The sequence below is a fragment of the Hyla sarda genome, chromosome 3 (assembly GCF_029499605.1).
Source record: "Hyla sarda isolate aHylSar1 chromosome 3, aHylSar1.hap1, whole genome shotgun sequence".
NCBI lineage: Eukaryota > Metazoa > Chordata > Amphibia > Anura > Hylidae > Hyla > Hyla sarda.
The window spans coordinates 401,865,745-401,888,261 of NC_079191.1; the positions used below are offsets into that span (position 1 = coordinate 401,865,745).

The 22,517-nt window shown below is 44.9% G+C and overlaps 1 protein-coding gene across 1 annotated transcript in view; it reads right to left on the reverse strand.

Annotated features, from left to right (window-relative positions):
- SOCS5 (suppressor of cytokine signaling 5) overlaps nt 1–20,549 on the reverse strand; it is a 232,217-nt gene extending 211,668 nt beyond the window's left edge. The window contains exon 1 of the mRNA XM_056568096.1: nt 20,462–20,549. The gene's annotated coding sequence lies outside the window, so the exon portion shown is untranslated. The remainder of the gene's footprint in view (nt 1–20,461) is intronic.
- Nucleotides 20,550–22,517: the final 1,968 nt, after the last annotated feature.

The following is a 22,517-nucleotide window of genomic DNA, read 5'->3' on the forward strand; positions in this document are numbered from 1 at the left end:
GCCTACTCCCTTGTACCGCGCCTATCTTCAGCAGCCAGAGAGGTGAGCCGTTGCTAGTGGATACGACCTGGTCACTACCGCCGCAGCAAGACCATCCCGCTTTGCGGCGGGCTCTGGTGAAAACCAGTAGTGGCTTAGAACCGGTCCACTAGCACGGTCCACGCCAATCCCTCTCTGGCACAGAGGGTCCACTACCTGCCAGCCGGCATCGTGACAGTAGATCCGGCCATGGATCCCGCTGAAGTTCCTCTGCCAGTTGTCGCTGACCTCACCACGGTGGTCGCCCAGCAGTCACAACAGATTGCGCAACAAGGCCAACAGCTGTCTCAACTGACCGTTATGCTACAACAGTTGCTACCACAGCTTCAGCAGTCATCTCCTCCGCCAGCTCCTGCACCTCCTCCGCAGCGAGTGGCCGCTCCTGGGATACGCTTATCCTTGCCGGATAAGTTTGATGGGGACTCTAAGTTTTGCCGTGGCTTCCTTTCCCAATGTTCCCTGCATCTGGAGATGATGTCGGACCTGTTTCCCACTGAAAGGTCTAAGGTGGCGTTCGTAGTCAGTCTTCTGTCCGGAAAAGCCCTGTCATGGGCCACACCGCTCTGGGACCGCAATGACCCCGTCACTGCCTCAGTACACTCCTTCTTCTCGGAAATCCGAAGTGTCTTTGAGGAACCTGCCCGAGCCTCTTCTGCTGAGACTGCCCTGTTGAACCTGGTCCAGGGTAATTCTTCCGTTGGCGAGTATGCCGTACAATTCCGTACACTTGCTTCAGAATTGTCCTGGAATAATGAGGCCCTCTGCGCGACCTTCAAAAAAGGCCTATCCAGCAACATTAAAGATGTTCTGGCCGCACGAGAAATTCCTGCTAATCTACATGAACTTATTCACCTAGCCACTCGCATTGACATGCGTTTTTCTGAAAGGCGTCAGGAACTCCGCCAAGATATGGACTCTGTTCGCACGAGGCGTTTCGTCTCCTCGGCTCCTCTCTCCTCTGGTCCCCTGCAATCTGTTCCTGTGCCTCCCGCCGTGGAGGCTATGCAGGTCGACCGGTCTCGCCTGACACCTCAAGAGAGGACACGACGCCGTATGGAGAACCTCTGCCTGTACTGTGCTAGTACCGAACACTTCCTGAGGGATTGTCCTATCCGTCCTCCCCGCCTGGAAAGACGTACGCTGACTCCGCACAAAGGTGAGACAGTCCTTGATGTCTACTCTGCTTCTCCACGTCTTACTGTGCCTGTGCGGATGTCTGCTTCTGCCTTCTCCTTCTCTACAGTGGCCTTCTTGGACTCTGGTTCTGCAGGAAATTTTATTTTGGCCTCTCTCTTCAACAGGTTCAACATCCCAGTGACCAGTCTCGCCAGACCCCTCTACATCAATTGTGTAAATAATGAAAGATTGGACTGTACCATACGTTTCCGCACGGAGCCCCTTCTTATGAGCATCGGAGCTCATCATGAGAGGATTGAACTTTTGGTCCTCCCCAATTGCACCTCGGAGATTCTCCTTGGACTTCCCTGGCTTCAACTTCATTCCCCAACCCTGGATTGGTCCACTGGGGAGATCAAGAGTTGGGGGTCCTCTTGTTCCAAGAACTGTCTAAAACCGGTTCCCAGTAACCCTTGCCGTAACTCTGTGGTTCCTCCAGTAACCGGTCTCCCCAAGGCCTATATGGACTTCGCGGATGTTTTCTGCAAAAAACAAGCTGAGACTCTACCTCCTCACAGGCCTTATGATTGCCCTATCGACCTCCTCCCGGGTACTACTCCACCCCGGGGCAGAATTTATCCTCTCTCTGCCCCAGAGACTCTTGCCATGTCCGAATACGTCCAGGAGAATCTAAAAAGGGGCTTTATCCGTAAATCCTCCTCTCCTGCCGGAGCCGGATTTTTCTTTGTCTCCAAAAAAGATGGCTCCCTACGTCCTTGCATTGACTACCGCGGTCTTAATAAAATCACGGTTAAGAACCGCTACCCCTTACCCCTCATCTCTGAACTCTTTGATCGCCTCCAAGGTGCCCACATCTTCACTAAATTGGACTTAAGAGGCGCCTATAACCTCATCCGCATCAGAGAGGGGGACGAGTGGAAAACGGCATTTAACACCAGAGATGGACACTTTGAGTATCTGGTCATGCCCTTTGGACTGTGCAATGCCCCTGCCGTCTTCCAAGACTTTGTCAATGAAATTTTTCGTGATCTATTATACTCCTGTGTTGTGGTATATCTGGACGATATCCTAATTTTTTCTGCCAATCTAGAGGAACACCGCCGGCATGTCCGTATGGTTCTTCAGAGACTTCGTGACAACCAACTCTATGCCAAAATTGAGAAATGTCTGTTTGAATGCCAATCTCTTCCTTTTCTAGGATATTTGGTCTCTGGCCAGGGACTACAGATGGATCCAGACAAACTCTCTGCCGTCTTAAATTGGCCACGCCCCTCCGGACTCCGTGCTATCCAACGCTTTTTGGGGTTCGCCAATTATTACAGGCAATTTATTCCACATTTTTCTACCATTGTGGCTCCTATCGTGGCTTTAACCAAGAAAAATGCTGATCCCAAGTCCTGGCCTCCTCAAGCAGAAGACTCCTTTAAACAACTCAAGTCTGCCTTTTCTTCGGCTCCCGTGCTCTCCAGACCTGACCCTTCCAAACCCTTCCTATTGGAGGTTGATGCCTCCTCAGTAGGAGCTGGAGCTGTTCTTCTACAAAAAAATCCTTCCGGGCATGCTGTCACTTGTGGTTTTTTCTCTAGGACCTTCTCTCCAGCGGAGAGGAACTACTCCATCGGGGATCGAGAACTTCTAGCCATTAAATTAGCACTTGAGGAATGGAGGCATCTGCTGGAGGGATCAAGATTTCCTGTTATTATCTACACCGACCACAAGAACCTCTCCTACCTCCAGTCGGCCCAACGGCTGAATCCTCGCCAGGCCCGGTGGTCTCTGTTCTTTGCCCGATTTAATTTTGAGATCCACTTTCGTCCTGCCGATAAGAACATTAGAGCCGATGCTCTCTCTCGTTCCTCGGATGCCTCAGAAGTTGATCTCCCTCCGCAACACATCATTCCACCTGACTGCCTGATCTCCACTTCTCCTGCCTCCATCAGACAGACTCCTCCAGGAAAGACCTTTGTTTCTCCACGCCAACGCCTCGGAATCCTCAAATGGGGTCACTCCTCCCATCTCGCAGGTCATGCGGGCATCAAGAAATCTGTGCAACTCATCTCCCGCTTCTATTGGTGGCCAACTCTGGAGACGGATGTTGGGGACTTTGTGCGAGCCTGCACTATCTGTGCCCGGGATAAGACTCCTCGCCAGAAGCCCGCTGGTTTTCTTCATCCTCTGCCTGTCCCCGAACAGCCTTGGTCTCTGATTGGTATGGATTTTATTACTGATTTACCCCCTTCCCGTGGCAACACCGTTATTTGGGTGGTCGTTGATCGATTCTCCAAAATGGCACATTTCATTCCTCTTCCTGGTCTTCCTTCTGCGCCTCAGTTGGCTAAACAATTTTTTGTACACATTTTTCGTCTTCACGGGTTGCCTACGCAGATTGTCTCGGATAGAGGGGTCCAATTCGTGTCTAAATTCTGGAGAGCTCTCTGTAAACAACTCAAGATTAAATTAAATTTTTCCTCTGCATATCATCCCCAGTCCAATGGACAAGTAGAAAGAATTAACCAGATCCTGGGTGATTATTTGCGACATTTTGTTTCCTCCCGCCAGGATGACTGGGCAGATCTCCTTCCATGGGCCGAATTCTCGTATAACTTCAGGGTCTCTGAATCTTCCTCCAAATCCCCATTTTTCGTGGTGTACGGCCGTCACCCTCTTCCCCCCCTCCCTACCCCCTTGCCCTCTGGTCTGCCCGCTGTGGATGAAATTTCTCGTGACCTTTCCATTATATGGAGAGAGACCCAAAATTCTCTCTTACAGGCTTCTTCACGCATGAAGAGGTTCGCGGATAAGAAAAGAAGAGCTCCCCCCGTTTTTTCCCCTGGAGACAAGGTATGGCTCTCCGCTAAATATGTCCGCTTCCGTGTCCCTAGCTACAAGTTGGGACCACGCTATCTTGGTCCTTTCAAAATTCTGTGTCAAATTAATCCTGTCTCTTATAAACTTCTTCTTCCTCCTTCTCTTCGTATCCCTAATGCCTTTCACGTCTCTCTTCTCAAACCACTCATCCTCAACCGTTTTTCTCCCAAATCTCTTCCTCCCACTCCTGTTTCCGGCTCCTCGGACGTCTTCTCGGTCAAGGAGATTTTGGCTGCCAAAAAGGTCAGAGGAAAAAATTTTTTTTTAGTAGACTGGGAGGGTTGTGGTCCTGAAGAGAGATCCTGGGAACCTGAGGACAACATCCTTGACAAAAGTCTGCTCCTCAGGTTCTCAGGCTCCAAGAAGAGGGGGAGACCCAAGGGGGGGGGTACTGTTACGCCGAGCGCTCCGGGTTCCCGCTCCTCCCCGGAGCGCTCGCTTCACCTCCTCCGCTGCAGCGCCCCGGTCACGTCCTCTGACCCGGGGCGCTGCGATCCTGCTGCTAGCCGGGATGCGATTCGCGATGCGGGTAGCGCCCGCTCGCGATGCGCACCCCGGCTCTCCTACCTGACTCGCTCCCCGTCTGTTCTGTCCCGGCGCGCGCGGCCCCGCTCCCTAGGGCGCGCGCGCGCCGGGTCTCTGCGATTTAAAGGGCCACTGCGCCGCTGATTGGCGCAGTGGTTCCAATTAGAGTTATCACCTGTGCACTCCCTATATTACCTCACTTCCCTTGCACTCCCTTGCCGGATCTTGTTGCCTTAGTGCCAGTGAAAGCGTTCCTTGTGTGTCCCTTGCCTGTGTTTCCAGACCTTCTGCCGTTGCCCCTGACTACGATCCTTGCTGCCTGCCCCGACCTTCTGCTACGTCCGACCTTGCTTCTGCCTACTCCCTTGTACCGCGCCTATCTTCAGCAGCCAGAGAGGTGAGCCGTTGCTAGTGGATACGACCTGGTCACTACCGCCGCAGCAAGACCATCCCGCTTTGCGGCGGGCTCTGGTGAAAACCAGTAGTGGCTTAGAACCGGTCCACTAGCACGGTCCACGCCAATCCCTCTCTGGCACAGAGGGTCCACTACCTGCCAGCCGGCATCGTGACAGTATTCAAAATGACAATCAGTAAGTGTTTTAACCCTTTAGGTGTTTCACAGGAATAGCAGCAAAGTGAAGGAGAAAATTCACAATCTTTATTTTTTACACTCGCATGTTCTTGTAAACCCAATTTTTGAATTTTTACAAGGGGTAAAAGGAGAAAATGTATACTTATATTTGTAGCCCAATTTCTCTCGAGTAAACACATACCTCATATGTCTATTTAAAGTGTTCAGCGGGCGCAGTAGAGGGCTCAGAAGCGAAGGAGCGACAAGGGGATTTTGGAGAGTACGTTTTTCAGAAATGGTTTTTGGGGGACATGTTGCATTTAGGAAGCCCCTATGGTGCCAGAACAGCAAAAATAACCCACATGGCATACCATTTTGGAAACTAGACCCCTTGAGGAACGTAACAAGGAATAAAGTGAGCCTTAATACCCCACACGGGTTTCACGACTTTTGCATATGTAAAAAAAAAAAAATTTTTTTTTCACTAAAATGTGTGTTTCCCCCCAAATTTCCCATTTTTGCAAGGGTTAATAGCAGAAAATACCCCCCAAAATTTGTAACCCCATCTCTTCTGAGTATGGAGGCACCCCATAAGTTAGCATGAAGTGCATTACTGGCGAACTACAATGCTCAGAAGAGAAGGAGTGATATTTGACTTTTTGAGAGCAAATTTTGCTCGGGGGGCATGTCGCATTTAGGAAGCCCCTATGGTGCCAGAACAGCAAAAAAAACACATGGCATACCATTTTGGAAACTAGACCCCTTGAGGAACGTAACAAGGAATAAAGTGAGCCTTAATACCCCACACGGGTTTCACGACTTTTGCATATGTAAAAAAATATATATATTTTTTTTCACTAAAATGTGTGTTTCCCCCCAAATTTCACATTTTTGCAAGGGTTAATAGCAGAAAATACCCCCCAAAATTTGTAACCCCATCTCTTCTGAGTATGGAGGTACCCCATAAGTGGACCTAAAGTGCACTACGGGCGAACTACAATGCTCAGAAGAGGAGGAGCACCATTGAGCTTTTGGAAAGAGAATTCGTTTGGAATGGTAGTCAGGGGCCATGTGCATCTACAAAGCCCCCCGTGGTGCCAGAACAGTGGACCCCCCCACATGTGACCCCATTTTGGAAACTACACCCCTCACAGAATTTAATAAGTGGTGCAGTGAGCATTTACACCCCACTGGCGTTTGACAGATCTTTGGAACAGTGGGCTGTGCAAATGGAAAATTTAATTTTTCATTTTCACGGATCACTGTTCCAAAAATCTGTCAGACACCTGTGGGGTGTAAATGCTCACTGTACACCTTATTACATTACATGAGGGGTGTAGTTTCCAAAATGGGGTCACATATGGGGGGGGGGGTCCATTGTTCTGGTACCATGGGGGCTTTGTAAACACAAGGGGCCTTCAATTCCGGACAAATTTTCTCTTCAAAATCCCAATGGCGCTCCTTCTCTTCTGAGCATTGTAGTGCACCCATAGAGCACTTTACATCCACATATGGGGTATGCTCTTACTCAGAAGAAATTGGGTTACAAATTTTGGGGGGCTTTTTTTTATTTTCCCTTGTGAAAATGAAAAATTTAGGGTGACACCAGCATTTTAGTGAAAAAAAATGTTTTGTTTCATTTTCCCATCCAACTTTAATAAAAATTTGTCAAACACCTGTGGGGTGTTCAGGCTCACTATACCCCTTGTTACGTTCCGTGAGGGGTGTCGTTTCCAAAATGGGGTCAAATGTGGGTATTTATTTTTTGGGGTTTAGGTCAGAACCGCTGTAAAATCAGCCACCCCTGTGCAAATCACCAATTTAGGCCTCAAATGTACATGGTGCGCTCTCACTCCTGAGCCTTGTTGTGCGTCCGCAGAGCATTTTACGCCCACATATGGGGTATTTCCGTACTCAGGAGAAATTACGTTACAAAGTTTGGGGGTCTTTTTTTCCTTTTACCTCCCGTGAAAATACAAAGTAAAGGAAAACACCAGCATGTTAGTGTAAAAAAAATTTTTTTTTACACTAACAGGCTGGTGTAGACCCCAACTTTTCTTTTTCATAAGGGGTAAAAGGAAAAAAAGCCCCCAAAATTAGTAGTGCAATTTCACCTGAGTACGGAGATACCCCATATGTGGCCCTAAACTGTTTCCTTGAAATATGACAGGGCTCTGAAGTGAGAGAGTGCCATGCGCATTAGAGGACTAAATTAGGGATTGCACAGGGGTGGACATAGGGGTATTCTATGCCAGTGATTCCCAAACAGGGTGCCTCCAGCTGTTGCTAAACTCCCAGCATGCCTGGACAGTTAGTGGCTGTCCGGAAATGCTGGGAGTTGTTGTTTTGCAACAGCTGGAGGCTCTGTTTTGGAAACACTGCCGTACAATATGTTTTTTATTTTTATTAGGGGGACAGTGTAAGGGGGTGTATATGTTGTGCTTTACTCTTTATTATGTGTTAGTGTAGTGTTTTTAGGGTACGTTCACACTGGCGAGTTTACAGTGAATTTATCGCTAGGAGTTTGCGCTGCGGTGAAAAATTTGCCGCAGCTCATACTTGAAGCAGAAAACTTACTGTAAACCCGCCAGTGTGAATGTACCCTGTACGTTCACATGGGGGGGCAAACCTCCAGCTGTTTCAAAACTACAACTCCCAGCATGTACTGACAGACCGTGCATGCTGGGAGTTGTACTTTTGCTACAGCTGGAGGCACACTGGTTGGAAAACCATTAGTTAGGTTCTGTTACCTAACTCAGTATTTTCCAACCAGTATGCCTCCAGCTGTTGCAGAACTTCAACTCCCAGCATATACTGATCGCCGAAAGGCATGCTGGGAGATGTAGTTATGCAACAGCTGGAGGGATCGCAACTACAACTCCCAGCATGCAGAGACAGCTGTTTGCTTTTAGGCATGCTGGGAGTTGCAGTTTTGCAACATCTGGAGAGCTATAGTTTAGAGACCACTGCACAGTGGTCTCCAAACTGTGGACCTCCAGATGTTGCAAAACTACAACTCCCAGCATGCCCAGACAGCAAACTGCTGTCTGGGCATGCTGGGAGTTGTAGTTTTGCAAGATCTGTAGGTGCAGAGTATAGAGATCACTTTGCAGTGGTCTCAAACTGTAGACCTCCAGCTGTTGCAAAACTGCAACTCCCAGCAAGCCTAAACAGCTCTCTGGGCATGCTGGGAGTTGTAGTTTTGCAACATCTGGAGGGTTACAGTTTGGAGACCACTATAGTGGTCTCAGACTGTAGCCCTCCAGATGTTGCTAAGTAACTCACCGGCTTCCGTTGGATCCAGGGAGCTGTGTCGCGGTCCTCTTCTTACGCCGATCGTTGCCCGCTGCCGCCGCTGATCGTCGCCCGCTGCTGTCGCCGATGGGTAAGTGGATCTTCGGCGCCGGTCCCTGTCGGTTTCCCCGTCCTGCCCCACCTATTGTGGGTGGGCAGGACGGAGAAACCAAAAGTAAACCCCTCCGCCCCCGATCTGCTATTGGTGGTCGCGTCTAGACCACCAATAGCAGAGATAGGAGGGGTGGCAACCCTGCCACCTCACTCCTATCGCTACAGGGGGATCGCGGGTGTCTAGGACACCTGCGATCCCCCTTCTATTCCGGGTCACCGGGTCACCATAGACCCGTAATGACCCAGAATCGGCGCAAATCGCAAGTGTGAATTCACTTGCGATTTGCGCTGATCGCCGACATGGGGGGGTCTAATGACCCCCCTGGGCATTTGCAAGGGGTGCCTGCTGATAGATATCAGCAGTCACCCCGGCCCGATCCCCGCCCGGCGGGGAACGAAATTCCCACGGGCGTACAGGTACGCCCTTGGTCCTTAGGTACCAGGGAGCAAAGGCGTACCTGTACGCCCTTGGTCCTTAAGGGGTTAAAGGAGTTCTCCACTGGAAAACATTTTCTTTTAAATCCACTGGTGCCAGAAAGTTAAACAGATTTGTAAATGACTTCTATTAAAAAATCCTTACCCTTCCAGTACTTATTAGCAGCTGTATGCTACAGAGGAAATTCTTTTCTTTTTGAATTTCTTTTTTGTCTTGTCCACAGTGCTCTCTGCTCACACTGAATCAAAGAGGTAGCGGACCGGCACTTGCTCTGCTGGAGGGGTTAAATGCACACAGCTAGTAGCAGACCTCTATGAACCAGCCTATAACTTGGATCCGGTGGTGAATAGTCCCAGGTACAATGCAGTAAAAGTATCAAATGTAGAAGAAAAGAAGACCACACTTGCCATCCAGTAGAAATCTTCTTTACTGTTGATTAGGCATAAAGACAACGTGCAAGGCAAACTTTAAAGAGTAGAGGTAGGGGTGATGACGGGACAGTACTGTTTCGCACGCTTAGCGTGCTTCCACAAGCCGACACCAAAGTGAAAAACACCAAGTAGAATAAGATTCTTGCGATTTCTCATTGATTTACAGCTAACATCTGGCCACAGCGTTTTTTGGCCAGAAAACTTGGCGTATCCCCCCCCCCCCCCCCCCCCAAAAAAAAAAAAAAAACAAGTAGAAACTTAGCCTAAGGGCTCACATGCATATCTGAGCAAGAACCAAGCCTTGAGGAGAAAAGAACTGCATGTAGAGCTCAGAGACAGGATTGTGTGGAGCCACAGATCTAGAGAAGGAAATTTCTGCCGCACTGCAGTTCCCATTGGCCTCCATAATTAAGGAAGAAGTTGGGAACAAGCAGGACGCTCCCTCGAGCTGGCCGCCCCACCAATCTAAGTAATCTGGGTAGAAAATAGGTGACCAAAAACCCAATTGCCACTCTGAGATCCAAAGATGTTGTAAAACTACAACTCCCAGCATGGCTGTCCAGGCCATACAAGATCTGGAGGTCCATAGTTTGGAGACCACTGCTGTGTTCAGATGGGAAAAACTTCCAGAAGATCAACTATTCACCAATTGGCAGAGTGGCCAGAAGGAAACTTTTCATTAGCAAAAGACATGAAAGCCCAGCTGAAGATTGCAAAAAGGAACTTAAAGGATTTTAAGACTGTGAGAAACAAGAATTTATGATCTGATGAAACCAAGATTTAACTTTTCAGCCTCAATTCTAAGCATCATGTCTGGAGGAAACCAGGCACTGCCATCACCTGCCCAATACCATCCCTACAGTGATCATGGTGGGGACAGCATCATGTCTGGAGGAAACCAGGCACTGCCCATCACCTGCCCAATACCATCCCTACAGTGATCATGGTGGGGACAGCATCATGTCTGGAGGAAACTAGGCACTGCCCATCACCTGCCTAATACCATCCCTACAGTGAAGCATGGTGGGGCAGCATTACGTCTGGAGTAAACCAGGCACTGTTCCGGTCAAAAGGCAGCGGGAAACGCAAGGGGCACTGAAGTCGGAGAAAGGGCATGGTTTGCACCAAAGCCAGCATATTCAGCAGAATCACCAGCAGAGTGTTAGGAGTTGCGCTGCACTCCTCCTCTGCTGCCCGGCACTGCCCGTGTTGCGATGTGCATCCCGCAATGTGATTGCATTCAGTCCTCTACGTCTCACCTTCCTTGCCGTCCCTGTGTGCTTCCTGCTTGCCGGCGTGTGCGTCCTCAGAGCACATGGGAGTTCTATCAGACAGGATAGAGCACAGAGGAGTACTATCAGACAGGAGAGAGCACAGAGGAGTACTATCAGACAGGAGAGAGCACAGAGGAGTTCTATCAGACAGGAGAGAGCACAGAGGAGTGCTATCAGACAGGAGAGAGCACAGAGGAGTGCTATCAGACAGGAGAGAGCACAGAGGAGTGCTATCAGACAGGAGAGAGCACATAGGAGTACTATCAGACAGGAGAGAGCACAGAGGAGTACTATCAGACAGGAGAGAGCACAGAGGAGTACTATCAGACAGGAGAGAGCACAGAGGAGTCCTATCATACAGGAGAGAGCACAGAGGAGTACTATCAGACAGGAGAGAGCACGGAGGAGTACTATCAGACAGGAAAGAGAGCACAGAGGAGTACTATCAGATAGGAGAGAGCACAGAGGAGTACTATCACACAGGAGAGAGCACAGAGGAGTACTATCAGACAGGAGAGAGCACAGAGGAGTACTATCAGAGAGGAGAGAGCACAGAGGAGTACTATCAGAGAGGAGAGAGCACATAGGAGTGCTATCAGACAGGAGAGAGCAGAGGAGTACTATCAGACAGGAGAGAGCACATAGGAGTGCTATCAGACAGGAGAGAGCACAGAGGAGTACTATCATAGATGAGAGAGCACAGAGCAGTACTATCAGACAGGAGAGAGCACAGAGGAGTGCTATCAGACAGAAGAGAGCACAGAGGAGTACTATCAGACAGGAGAGAGCACAGAGGAGTGCTATCAGACAGGAGAGAGCACAGAGGAGTGCTATCAGACAGGAGAGAGCACAGAGGAGTGCTATCAGACAGGAGAGAGCACAGAGGAGTACTATCAGACAGGAGAGAGCACAGAGGAGTACTATCTGACAGGAGAGAGCACAGATGAGTACTATCAGACAGGAGAGAGCACAGAGGAGTGCTATCAGACAGGAGAGAGCACAGAGGAGTGCTATCAGACAGGAGAGAGCACAGAGGAGTGCTATTAGACAGGATAGAGCACAGAGGAGTACTATCAGACAGGAGAGAGCACAGAGGAGTACTATCAGACAGGAGAGAGCACAGAGGAGTCCTATCATACAGGAGAGAGCACAGAGGAGTACTATCATACAGGAGAGAGCACAGAGGAGTACTATCAGACAGGAGAGAGCACAGAGGAGTCCTACCAGACAGGAGAGAGCACAGAGGAGTCCTATCATACAGGAGAGAGCACAGAGGAGTGCTATCATACAGGAGAGAGCACAGAGGAGTACTATCAGACAGTAGAGAGCACAGAGGAGTACTATCAGACAGGAGAGAACACAGAGGAGTGCTAGCCCACCCTCACTTACTGGACTTTGTCCATGCTTGTGCTTCAGCTTGGACAAAGCCATGATTTTATAAGCCATGATTTCTATCAAAGGACATAACATTTTCTTATGAAGTATATTAGAAATGTAATTTTTTTTCATCTGCTGGAATAACAGAGTCAACAAGGGATTTACATCTGGATAATGTCATGGATCCATCCACTTAGTGGCAATAGTTTGCGAGGCTAATTATGATGCTGTCACTCCTCCTCTTCAAACAAAACCCCAAAAATACATGGCATCGGTTCCAATGAAACAGATACAGAGAGAAGTGAATAATCCCTCTAAGTCCCAGAGAACTGATTTAGGGACAGAACACAGCAACAGTTCAGCTAAAATTTGTTGTAAAGATTTGTATGCAATACAGATAATAACCAGGCTGAACTTGAAAATATCTAAGTCGTTAGCAATACTCCCCCAAAAAATGGTCTCTCCGGATCCAGGGGGAAAAAAATTCACGCAATATGTGAAACTCAATGCACTGCACCATGGTCCTAAATTTACAGATCAAGACAAATGCATTAAAAGCAAAAAAAGTTTCTGTACATTTGATGATAGGCTGTAGATTAGCTTTCAATCTCACAAATGTGCTAACTTTTGTGAGAACGGAGGCATAGTAATTCATATTTCAAGGAATTCTGTCAGCAATGTGATGTGCCTATGGCGGAGCCCTGTATCCAGATAAGGAGATACCATTAACATCTAACCTGCTGAGTAATTTATATCTGAGGAGCGAGATGATCACACCTGGAATAGCACTTTCTAGGAAACTGAGCGACATGTTAAATGCTTTCTAGGAAACTGAGCTATTCATGAGACCACAATTCTAGGCAGAATTTCCCTAGTTTGGAATGGTGGAAAAGCTGCATAACCCAGAGTCGTGGAAGTAAGGAACACACAGGTAACAAGGTGCTCATTATCGATTATTCTAAATATCTTAATTTTCTTCTAGTTTATATAACTTATGTTTGAAGTAGAGAATGCCCTAGGGTACTAAAATGAGAATCTGAGCCTTATTGTAAGTTTTTAGTTTTAGCTCACAAAAGTTTGATGCCTGGGGCGCACATGGACCAATGTCACAATGATTTATTTAATCTTTTGTATACTGTGAAATCCAATACGTTACACTAAACTTCCTTAACCCCTTAAGGACCAAACCAATTTCTAATTTTTTCCTCCTCCCCTCCCTTTCCTCCTTCCCTTCTAAAAACCATAACGTTTCGTTCTTGTTTTTTTGCAAGACCAATTGTTCTTTGTAATTACACCTTTCATTTTACCCTAAAATTGAGTTGCAACTCCAAAAATATTTTGTGGTGAAATTGAAAAGGAAAAACGCAATTTTGCAACTTTTTGGAGGGTTTAGTTTTTACGCAGTGCACTTCACTGACATGTTCTCACAATTCTGTGGGTCAACACAATTAAAATTATACCCATTTTTACATGCTTTTCTATTATAGAACTATTTTTAACCACTTGGGGATGCAGGGCGTACGGGTATGCCCCGTTCTCAAGTCCTTAAGGACTCCGGGCGGAGAACACTTTAAACTCAGTGAGTCCCAACTGCTATCAGCAGCCAAGACCCAGGGTACATGCCGGGCATCACCGATCGGGCTGATGCCCGGCATTAACCATTTAGATGCCGCGATCAAAGTTGATCACGGCATCTAAAATGAAAGTGAAAGAATCCCGGCAGCTCAGCGGAGCTGATCGGGACTATTGTGATGAAATTGCAATGTCCTGATCAGCTGAGAGGACAGCGAGAGGGCACTTACCTTGCTCCTCTGTGTTCTATTGCTCCAAGCCTGGCAAGGCAAGCCTGCCATGCAGGGTGAAGCAGCAGAGCACCGATAACACTGATCAATGCTACGCTATGGCATAGCATTGCTCAGTATATGCAATCAAAAGATTGCATGGTATAGCCCCCTAAGGGGGCTAAAAAAAAAAAGTAAAAAGTGTAAAAAAAAAAAAAAAAGTTTATAAATGTGAATAAGTCTCTCCCCTAAAAAAAAGTTTCAATTACCCCCTCTTTTCCAATTTTTTTAATAAAATAATGTAATAAAAAATTAAAATAATCATATGTGGTACTGCCACATGTGTAAATGTCCAAACTATTAAAATATAAGGGTAGCTAAACCACACGGTCGATGGCGTACACGTAAAAAAATACCAAAGTCCAAAATTGTGCATTTTTGGTCACTTCATATACCATTTAAATATTGATAAAAAGCGATCAAAAAGTCACATCAAAACAAAAATGGTACCAATAAAAACTGCAGACCACGGCGCAAAAAATGCCGAAAAATAAAAAAGCTATAAATGTCAGAAGATGCCACTTTTAAACATACTAATTTTGGTGCATGTAGTTATAATTTTTTAAAGTAGTCAAATAAAATAAAACCGACCTAACTTGGGTATCCTTGTAACTGTATGGAACTATAAAATAAAGATAAGGTTTCATTTTTACCGAAAAAAGAGCACTGTGTAGAAACGGAAGCTTTCACCTCACAAATAAGTGTTTTTTTTTGTTTTGCCACCGATTATGTTATAAAATAAGTGATGTAATTACAATTGGTGATGCAAAAAACAAGCTCTTATATGGTTCTGTAGGTACAAAATTGAACGCGTTATGATTTTTAGAAGGGGAGGAGGAAAAAACAAAAGTGCAAAAACTAACATTTTTTGAGTCCTTAAAGGCTAAATTTCTACTTGTTTTTTTGTCCTGCGTTTTTTGAATCTGGCCTTTTTCTGGGCGTTTTTCTGCCATTTTTATTATTTGTGTGGAAATTGCATTTTTGGCACCTTTGGCGTTTTTATTTTTGGTACCCAAAATTTTTTGAGTACCAATAAAAAAAGATACAGTAGTGATGGAAAAAATTTCACCGTCAGTACGCACAGTACGCAGTACACAGTACGCAGGACGCCGACGGAGCCAGAAGGATCGCGGACCCCCGGGAACAGGTAATTATAACACCGGGGATGGGGGGAGGCGATGGGGCAGCGGCGGTATGTGGGCAGAGGATGGGGTGGGGGAGGCGATGGGGCAGCGGCGGCGGTATGTGGGTAGAGAGGCGATGGGGCAGCGGCGGCGGTATGTGGGCAGAGGATGGGGGGAGGTGATGGGGCAACTGTGGTGGTTAGACTCAGGACAGGCAGGGGGAGAGAAGCGGGCAGCGGCGGCGGCGGTCTCTGGCACCGCAAAAGCCGCTGTAGTTCATTGATTTAAAGCGCCCGCTTTAAATCATTGATCTGCAACGGCTTCTGCCCCACCGGGGGTTAAAATAGCCGATAACTTATACCGGAATATCGGTATAAGTTATCGGCTATTGGCCCAAAAGGTGACAGATTATTGGTATCGGCCCTAAAAAAACGATATCGGTCGATCCCTAGTTAAAACAACTCAAAATTATTATTATTTTTTTTAAACCAAATTTGTATGTTCAGAATGGCTCTATTTTGATCCCTATAACTTTTTTGTTTTTCTGTTTACGGAGCTGTATGGGGACTTATTTTTTGCGCTGTGATCTGTAGTTTTTATCTGTACCACTTTTGCGTATATGTGACTTTTTGATCACTTTTTATTAAATTTTTCTGAGATGTGATGTGACCAAAAAGCATAAATTTTGGGCTTTTTGTTTATTTTATTTTATTTTTTTAACATTTACATCATTCACCGTACGGGATCATTGACATTATATTGTAACCCCTTCCCACTATGGGACGTATGCATACGTCCCAGCACCTGACACGTTCGCACGCTGGGACATATGCATATGTCCCCGCAATCTCCTGTGCTGCCGCGGCCCCGGCAGCTGGGGCAGGTCCCCGGCTGTGAATGACAGCCGGGGACCTGCCACAGCTGCCAGGGCCGCGATCGCGCTGCGCCAGTCCCGGCAGCATTAACCACATAGATGCCGTGATCTATCCTGATCATGGCATCTATGGTGTTGACAGGGCGAGGGTGCTCCCCCCGTTCACCAATGGCAGCGCCACAATACGATCGCGGGTTGCTGTTGGTTGCTATGGCAGCAGGAGGTCACATGATGACCTCCTGTCTGCCAGCTACAGAAGCCTGTGAGATCCAGCATGTGCAGCCAATCAGGCTATACTGTGCTGCAGTACAAATGTATTGCAGCGTAGTATACCCTGTAAAAAGTGAAAAAAAAGTTCTTCAATAAAAGTATAAAGTGTAAAAAAGCCCTATATTGTTATTTTAAAAAAACTAAAAAAACACGTATTGCCACGTCCGCAATGACGTGTACTATAAAGTTATAATGTAAATTATCCCGCACAGTGAACGCCATAAAAAAATGCACAAAATTCTCCAATTTTGGTTTAAATAGCGGAATAAAAAAGATCAAAAAGGTAGCACGTATCGCAAAAATGATACCAATAAAAAGTACAGCTCATCATTCAAAAAATAAGCCCTCATTCAATGGCATCAGACGAAAAATAAAAAAAAGTCACGGCTGTCGGAACATGATAACACTAAAAAGGGGAAAAAAGGAAAAAGAACATAAAAAGCTATATAAAATGGGTATCACCATAATCGTATGACCCACAGAATAAATATAACATCACTTTCACCGCACGGTGAACACCATAAAATAAATAATTAAAAAAAAAACAGAAATTTTCCAGTTTTTCACAATATTTTGGGGTTTTTCACAAAAAATGCTTCATATGTCAACAAAAATGCACCACTTATATAAAGTACAATATGTCATTTTTTTTTTTTTTAAAGAGCCTTAAGAGGGGTTGATAGTTTAGACTTTGTAAAATGGGAAAAGGAAGGAAATTTTAATTTTTATTCACTTGTTTTATTTTTTCGCTTTTTCTTTTTTTCATGTCAACATAGGGGACTATACATAGCAATCCTTAGCTATTACTGTTCACTGCTATGCATAGCTCTAATCAGTAATATTGGCGATCTATTGCTCTGGTCTGCTAGAAGGCAAATCAGGGCAGCAGATCGCCAGAGCCGCCAGGATGCAGGTAAGGGGACCTCCGATGGCTATATTGACTGATCAAACCTCCGTTATTTTGCTGCGGGTGGTCCGATCAGTCAAGTGCGCTAATGCTGCAGATGCCATGATCGGTATTGATCACGGCATCTGAGGGGTTAATGGTACGATCCCTGATGTTCCTGTGCTTGCTTCATGTATAGGACGTAAATGTCCTGGTGCATTAGGTACCAGCGTATCAGGACATGCATTTACGTACATTTACGTCCATTGTCCTGAATTTAAGGAGTTACATAGTTCAGAAAACTTCAGGCCCAAACTATAAAGCCGGGTTCACTCTGCAGAATCTCCGGCCGGGCGAAGGCTCAGTGCGCGCAGCATCGGCTAGCATGGACTGAATCAGTGAGCGCTCGGATCATGCAGACAAAACCATCCCCATAGACGGCAATGTCTGCGGAGTGGAGATCTGCCAGAAAATGTAACAAGTTCAATGTTCTGGCTGAACTTTTTGAGGGGATTTTTTGGGTGTAAAAAAAGTCTGCCTCGAAAACTCTGCAGTGTGCACTGTGCAGTGGAATCTCATTGGCAATAAGACTCTGCTGCACTGAAATTTCCAAGCTCAATTTTATAAGAACTATAAAATCATAAGAACTTGGGTCCCGTTCTCAAGATTGCAGGGGTCAAAACAGGGTATCCTGTGGTAATTTTGCAAGTTGGGACCATTTTTATTAGGTAAGAGTTGTCTGAACACACTGGGATTAAAGGGGTATTCCAGGCAAAAACTTTTTTATATATATATATATATATCAACTGGCTCCGGAAAGTTAAACAGATTTGTAACTTACTTCTATTAAAAAATCTTAATCCTTCCAATAGTTATTAGCTTCTGAAGTTTTCTGTCTAACTGCTCAATGATGATGTCACGTCCCGGGAGCTGTGCATGATGGGAGAATATCCCCATAGGAACTGCACAGCTCCCGGGACGTGAGTCATCAGAGAGCAGTTAGACAGAAAACAACAACTCAACTTCAGAAGCTAATAACTATTGCAAGGATTAAGATTTTTTAATTGAAGTAATTTACAAATCTGTTTAACTTTCTGGAGCCAGTTGATCTATAAAAAGAAGTTTTGGCCTGGAATACCCCTTTAACTGAATATCTGATGTGTATGGAGAAGTCTCAACTCTCTCTGGGTCACAGATCTTTAGTGAAATAAACATTCATACTAAAGCTTGCATAGTTGTGTTGAAATCAGGAAAAAAAAGCTGTTCAGCCTACAGCTATCTCATGTGTATGTTTAGATTCAGAGTTTGGCTTGGGTCGCTCTCGGTTTCACCAGTTGCGTACAATAGTTACACTATACACATGCAGAACAGAAGTAATTTACTGTAAAACAAAAAAGACTGTGTGTGTATAGACAACTTATAAGGATAAAGTGTTGTCTGTTGCTACATGTGCAATTATCATGTAATCTTGGAGTGAGGCTGTCATTGTGCATTTGTTGTATACTGTTTGGTACACCTGTCCTGCAGACTTTTAAGGACAGAACTAAAATCCTGGGGACATAACTGATAGCTATCCTGGAAAACAGGCCTTCCACCGATAAGATTTGCAAGTTAAAGGGGTTCTCCAGGAATAAACTTTTTTTTATATATCAACTGGCTCCAGAAAGTTAAACAGATTTGTAAATTACTTCTATTAAAAAATCTTAATCCTTTCAGTACTTATGAGCTTCTGAAGTTTAGGTTGTTCTTTTCTGTCTAAGTAATCTCTGATGACACGTGTCTCGGGAACCGCCCAGTTTAGAAGAGGTTTGCTATGGGAATTTGCTTCTAAACTGGGCGGTTCTCAAGACACGTGTCATCAGAGTTTACTTAGACAGAAAAGAACAACCTTAACTTCAGATGCTCATAAGTACTGAAAGGATTAAGATTTTTTAATAGAAGTAATTTACAAATCTGTATAACTTTCTGGAGCCAGTTGATATATATATATATAAAAAAGATTTTTCCTGGAATACCCCTTTAATTCTTCAGAAGGAAGAAAACTGTCTCATTCTAGCCATATCAGAGTCTCCACCAAAATGAAGCGTCACCCATCTGTAGACAGGAGCTTTTTTTTTTTTCTAATGATTTATTAACAACCAATTGTCACATACAATGTACTGGGACACAGCACAGGCTAAGAAGCCGCACACAGGAAATGCTTATATACACTGTACATAGTGACAATACAGCAAACAGTACAGGTTTTCCTACACTATACATTGTACCACATGCTGCACTAACATTCCTGCAGACATCATAAAAAAAAGTCAAATAATCAAGCATTATAGACAGTGATGGTAGATGGGGAGTAGAAAATAAGGAGGTAGTGAGGGGAAATCACAGGCCTGAGGCTTTATTGAAAGTCAAAACATATGAGGGAGAGGAGTGTTAATCCTTCTCTTTAACAATATCCGCACTGTCCAAAATGGAATACCGTATATACTCGAGTATAAGCCGAGGCCCTGTGCATCGTCGTCAAGGCAACGTCACTAGTCCAGGGCAGGCCCGGAGCGCGGAGAAGAGCCCCCCCCCGGTGAAAATGGACAGCCCAGAACGACTAACCCTCCCCACTGGACGGTCCCTACAGCATAGATGGCCCGGACCAGCTCACCCTTCCTTCCCACCGAGGGGAGGTGAGTAGAAAACTAAAGGGGGGGGGGGTCTGGATGATGACGAAGGCCGCAGTTGTCTTCAACCTGCGGACCTCCAGAGGTTTCAAAACTAAAACTCCCAGCATGCCCGGACAGCCGATGGCTGTCCGGGCATGCTGGGAATTTTAGTTTTGCAACATCTGGAGGTCTGCAGCTTGAAGACCACTGAGAAGGGATTGACAGGCGGAGAGTTCACTCGAGTATAAGCCGAGGGGGGCGTTTTCAGCACGAAAAATCGTGCTGAAAAACTCGGCTTATACTCGAGTATATACAGTAGTGGATCAGCCTGCAAGCAGTCCAGGATGGACATGTTCTCTCTTCTCCAAATTAGGCGGGTTCCTGGATAGCCATATAGCATCCTTAAAACAGTTAATAAGGCGCCAGGACTCCTGGATTGCCCAAAAGTATTAATCCTAGAAAATAAAGGACAGACATGCATAGCTGCTTTGGGTTTTTGTCTTGTCGTTGAAGAGATTCTCTGATGTATGGAGATGTATAAAAAATATGCAAATGTATTCGCCAGAAGGAAGAAAACTATCTTATATTAGCAAAAGCATAGTTTCCTCCAAAACAAACCTACTAGCAGAGAGCAGTTTTTTGGGGGGGTTAAAAAGCTTATACATGGGCCAGTTTTAACTTACCCTCCATATCTACTTTTGAATAAATTTTTAACCAAAGTCTATGTTAAAGTCAACACAAGTAGATACCTGTTGAAATGGTGAACCAGCTTGTTGGGATGCCCCATTTTCTCTTCCATAAATGCAAAAAATGTAAAAAAAAAAAAAAACCATTAAAGCGAATGCTACATCAGTTTTATTCCATCAAAGTAGCTTATGGTATCCAGTCTCCCTATGAGATTTATCAAAACCTGTCAAGAGGAAAAGTTGCCCAGTTGCCTATAGCAACCAATGAGATCTCTTCTTTCATTTTGCACAGGCCTTGTTAAAAATGAAAGAAGCGATCTGATTGGTTGCTATGGGCAACTGGGCAACTTTTCCTTTGCACAGGTTTTAATAAATCTCCCCCTTTAGACGTTTTGTGTATGACCATATTAAATCTACTAACTTGACAGGGACAATTTAAAGGGGTACTGCGGTGGAATTATTATTTTTTTTTTTCAATTAACCGGGGCCACAAAGTTAAATAGATTTGTATATTACTTCTATTTAAAAATCTTAATCCTTCCAGTACTTATCAGCTGCTGTATGCTCCAGAGGAAGTTGTATTTCTTTCTGGAGTTCTCTTCTATCTGACCACAGTGCTCTCTGCTGACACCTCTGTCCATATCAGGAACTGTCCAGAGCAGAATAGGTTTGGTATGAGGGTTTGCTTGTACTCTGGAGAGTTCCTGGCATGGACAGAGGTGTCAGCAGAGAGCACTGTGGTCAGGCATAAAAGAAATTCAAAAAGAAAAGAATTTCCTCTGTAGTAAACAGCAGCTGATAAGTACTAGAAGGATTAAGATTTTTAAATAGAAGTAATTTACAAATCTATTTTACTTTCTGGCACCAGTTGATTTTAAAAAAAATAATGTTTTCCACCAGAGTACCCCTTTAAGAACAGATCTTTTTGTAAAGTTTCAGTAAACTACACTATATTTCGAACTGTTCCCCTCTCTTTTAAACCCCAATCTCTTCTCTTCCCAAAAACTTCACTTATAGTGCAAATGTGTCTGATAATACAAGTCCATGTGTCAGCTTATCTAGCTATGTCTAGTTCTTAAAGGGGTACTCCGGTGGAAAACTTTTTTTTCCCTTTTTTATCAACTGGTGCCAGAATGTTTAACAGATAAGTAAATTACTTCTATTAAAAAATCTTAATCCTTCCTGTACTTATTAGCTGCTGAATACTACAGAGGAAATTCTTTTCTTTTTGGAACACAGAGCTCGTTGCTGACATCATGAGCACAGTGCTCTCTGTTGACATATCTGTCCATTTTAAGAACTGTCCAGAGTAGGAGGAAATCCCCATAGAAAACATATGCTGCTATGGACAGTTCCTAAAATGGACAGAGATGTCAGCAGAGAGCACTGTGCTCGTGATGTCAGCAGAGAACACTGTTTTTCAAAAAGAAAATAATTTCCTCTGTAGTATTCAGCAGCTGATAAGAACTGGAAGGGTTAAGATTTTTTAATAGAAGTAATTTACAAATCTGTTTAACTTTCTGGCACCAGTTGATAAAAAAAAAAAAATAAAAAAAAGTTTTCCACCGGAGTACCCCTTTAACCCCTTAAGGACTCAGCCCATTTTGGCCTTAAGGACTCAGACAATTTAATTTTTACGTTTTCATTTTTTCCTCCTCGCCTTCTAAAAATCATAACTCTTTTATATTTTCATCCACAGACTAGTATGAGGGCTTGTTTTTTGCGCGACCAGTTGTTCTTTGTAATGACATCACTCATTATATCACAAAATGTATGGCGCAACCAAAAAACACTATTTTTGTGGGGAAATTAAAACGAAAAACGCAATTTTGCTAATTTTGGAAGGTTTCGTTTTCACGCCGTACAATTTATGGTAAAAATGACGTGTGTTCTTTATTCTGAGGGTCAATACAATTAAAATGATACCCATTATTACATACTTTTATATTATTGTTGCGCTTAAAAAAAATCACAAACTTTTTAAGCAAATTAGTACGTTTATAATCCCTTTATTTTGATGACCTCTAACTTTTTTATTTTTCCGTATAAGCGGCGGTATGGGGGCTCATTTTTTGCGCCATGATCTGTACTTTTTTTTGATACCACATTTGCATATTAA